This window comes from Alligator sinensis, unplaced genomic scaffold, assembly GCF_000455745.1.
Source record: "Alligator sinensis unplaced genomic scaffold, ASM45574v1 scaffold320_1, whole genome shotgun sequence".
NCBI lineage: Eukaryota > Metazoa > Chordata > Crocodylia > Alligatoridae > Alligator > Alligator sinensis.
In genome coordinates, this window is record NW_005842249.1 from 212,622 (window position 1) to 216,438 (window position 3,817).

At 49.1% G+C, this 3,817-nt stretch overlaps 1 non-coding gene across 1 annotated transcript; it reads left to right on the top strand.

Moving 5' to 3' along the window:
• TRNAC-GCA lies at positions 1-72 on the top strand. Its single transcript has one exon. It is a non-coding gene; the product is annotated as a tRNA-Cys (tRNA).
• Positions 73-3,817: the final 3,745 nt, after the last annotated feature.

Consider the following 3,817-nt stretch of genomic DNA (forward strand, 5'->3'; position numbering starts at 1 on the left):
GGGAGTATAGCTCAGTGGTAGAGCATTTGACTGCAGATCAAGTGGTCCCCAGTTCAAATCTGGGTACTCCTTCTTTATGGGGGTTGGACTAGATGACTTCCAAAAGTCACTTCCACCCCTAATTCTCTATAATTATCAAATATCTTAATTACAGGGCCCTGGTATGTGACCTGTGGTTCTGTTAATGTTAGCAATTTACACAGGAATTTTGCCCCTGTGACATGAAAACATGTCTGTGGGGACAAATTTTGCTATCAGGAAATCCCAGTAGGAAAAAAAAAACAGCAAGAAAAAACATGGCTCAGTGCATGCAACATGAGCATGCGCTGGCAGACATGGAGGCTTGGTCTTCCAGGGAGACACTTTGGCAGTGTTGCCAAGTCCGCTTATAAACGATGGAATTTGGCTTGTTTTTTTTTAAAAGTCACTTTAATTTTTTGAGAGTTGCAGGTAGATAAGCACCCTTCTCATTGAAATGGGTTGGGCTTGTTTTCAAAGGCAGTGCCGCTTTTTTTCATCACAAGACTTGGTAACACTGAACTCCGGCTGGTGGCCAGAGCGTCTTCACTCCTTTAGTTGAGCCCTGGCTCCTCCAGCATACTGGGAGCCAGGAGGAGTGGGGAAAGGGCAGTTTGCCCAATGCAGGACAATTGGTGCCTCATCAAAGTGCACATGCAGAGTCATGCTCTGCAGCAAAAAGCAGCAGCACAAATTTGTGCTGCTACTATTTTTGCCGCTGCAAGCACATGCCCCTGCATGTCGGGATGTACCCAGGATGTTTGAAACTTGATTTTCTTTAGCTGCTAATTTTGGCTATAAGAAATGTCGGACACCTGCGTGGGTGCAAGGAAGTCTTTGCAGAAGACTTCACCTCCCCACCCTTCTGGTGGCAAGATGAGAAACCTCCCAGTGCGCCCTCAGATCTCCAAAGGAACTTCTAGCACAATCAGAAAGATGCACGCACGGAGGTGTTCAGCCTTCAGGGGTTGAAACCCAAACTGCAGGTAGTTAATAGTCTGCCTCACTCCCAGGGTGGGAGCCAGCTGCAACTGGTGATTAGTAAATGAGGGTGGAGCCACAGAGAGGGTCAGGAGCTCCAGGAGCAGAGTGGAGGGGGTGAGAAGAGAGGAGCTATGGTGCTGAGAGCGGTTCTGGATTGTCCCTCTCAAAGTTTGACAGAAGACAGAAGATATGGGTTTTGTTTATTGTGGGGACAAAGTTGCCTTATGTAAAATAAACTGGTGGGAAACCCTGAACCCAGATCTGACTTTCCTTGGTAAGAAAGGTGGGGGAATGATCTGCTTACAATATGCCTCAACAGGGTCAGTAGTAATAATAATGTCAAGGAAATGCATTATCTTCTATGTTGTAGGAGAGTCTGAGTGTGGTAAATGGTCCAGAAAATCAATGCTTCTTCAATTATATCTTTTAAGAGACCCACTTTAGAGCTGAGGGAGGTGGTAGACAAGTTTTGGGGCACAGCACACCCTTGCTTCGGTTGGAGAAGGAAGCGGAGACAGCCTGACCTATGTACCAGATAGAATAATGGCTTTTTTTAATTCGACTATGCAAATGAAAATAGTCATGTAAAAAAGGACTTCCCCTATGTAGCTTAAGCTGTCTCTGCTTCCTTTTCAGAACTGAGGAAGGGCCTGTTGTGTGGCTTAATGTTTGTCAGCCAGCTTTCCCACCTACGCCATTGTTCCAGTAAAAGATATTGCTGAGAAAATCTTGTTTAGGGAAATGCAGGGCAGCCAACCAAACGGGGAGCGAGGGTGACTCATGGTTACAGCTCTGCTACAGACTTTTTGTGTGACTTTGGGCAAATTTCTTAGTTTCTCTGAGCCTCCTGGCAACATGGGGGCAACACTCCTCCTCCCACCCTTTGCTGATCCCTCCATGTGGTTTGTGCAATGCCTCACCGGATAGAGCCGAAAACAACAAGGCCTTCTTGAACTGGCACAAACAAGCAAAAAAAAAAGTCCTTTCAAATGCCCTGTGCAGATCACCTTTCCTGAACAAACCTACTTGCTCTGTTTGTGAGGGTAGCACTGTAATTAGGACAAAAGGGGAGGGAGGCATCTTTGAAAGCTCCTCTCTAAAGCCCACATACACATTTTCAGCCCTATGGTGGCCACTGGGTGAAGTACCTGGATTTTCCTGTGGGCTTAGCACCATCAGCTCCATAGACACCTGTGAAAAGGACCCAGGTGCAGAACAATAGTAGCTGAATAGGAGCCTCGTGGGACATTCACATACAGCCTTGCCAACTCCCCCCCAGGGCAGCAGAGGTTTTTGGCCTCTTTCAAAGCAGTCACAGTATCAAGGATTGCTCCCAGCTGCTCAGGAGTCCTTGCCAGCTGCTGGCCATGTGTGCACAGTGCCTCATTTCTCCACCAGAGCCCGCTGCTGCCATACCAAAGCAACCAGCCCTTGGTCTCCAGCCTACTGGAAGGAACAGCTCCTGTGCTGCTGCTTTCCTCGCACTGCTTTCCTTCGCTGACTCCTGGGTGGATCATGAAGTGGTCCATACCGCCCATGGAGATGCAGTTGCTAGGCCAGGCACAGAGAACAAGTGGACGCCAAATGCAGGCCGCTGGTTAGCAGCAAACACCCCCAACCCCCAGTTTCGTTCTGCCGTGGAGGGGCAGGGACCAAGGCAGGCGTGCTAGGGCCTGGGCAGCTGGAGAGGAGATGCCAGCAGCTTTGTCCTGTAAGAGCACAAGCTGAGCTGGTCCCAGGTCTTGCTGTGAGCAGGCCGGGAACTACTCTTCGATCCTGGACAACAAAGGGAAAGCAAGGAATTAGATTCTGTTCATGAAGGGCTGGATAGTGGCGGAAACCAAGAGCTCATGCAGGGGAATAAAAATTCCTGCTCATGGACTACCCAGACATGGGGCCTATAGGCATTCACATGGGCTAGTCCTGGGTGGTTGTGCCCAACCCACAAGCTCCAGGAAGACGCTTCTAACGCTGACAGCCATATTAACCTCCTAATCCCAATGCTACTGGGACAAGGAAAAGGACTTGAGACACTGACTGTCAGATGGACACAGAATTTTCCACAACCGGGCTCCATAAATATAGGCTACTCCACCCACTCCAGGTGGCACCTCCAGACAGTAGTATAACAGGGGGCAACTAGGGCAGCACTGGTGGTTTACTGTGCCATGGTGATAGCACAGCAGCAACCAGCGTATCCCAGCACAGCAACTACCCTGTGTATCTTAGCTGCCCTGGGTAGAAAGCTGTGCTGCTCTGCCTCAGCCTCAGGGGAATGTTGTGCTATGTGGAAAAGGATGGCTTCCCGGTGGTGGGACTGCTACTCTTTCTTATGGTAATCCTCCAATTTCCAACCTTTGCTGGGATCCATCCACCTTCCCCAGCCTGGTACAGGTTGTCAAGTCACGCAGAATCATGTTCTGTCTCAAGCAGGAGGCATTGACTAAAGAAGGCAGCTACAGACACATGGCTTGTGCGCTAGCCTGGTCTGTCCTGTTTACCAGGCACTTGCAGGGCACACAGAGATACCTAGTGATTGCAAACTATGCTGCTGCTTGCTTTCTTCAGGACTTCTCTCCCCATGCTATGGGAAGAAACTTTTTCCTAATATCTAACCTAAACTTCCCTTGCTGCAACTTGAGACCATTGCTCCTTGTTCTGTCACCTGCCACCACTGAGAAGAGTCTAGCTCCATCCGCTTTGGAACCACCCTTCAGGTAGTTGAAGGCTGCTATTAATTCCCCTGTCTGTTTTCTCTTCTCTAAACTAAATCAGTCCGGTTCCCTCAGCCTCTCCTCATAATTCATATGCCCCA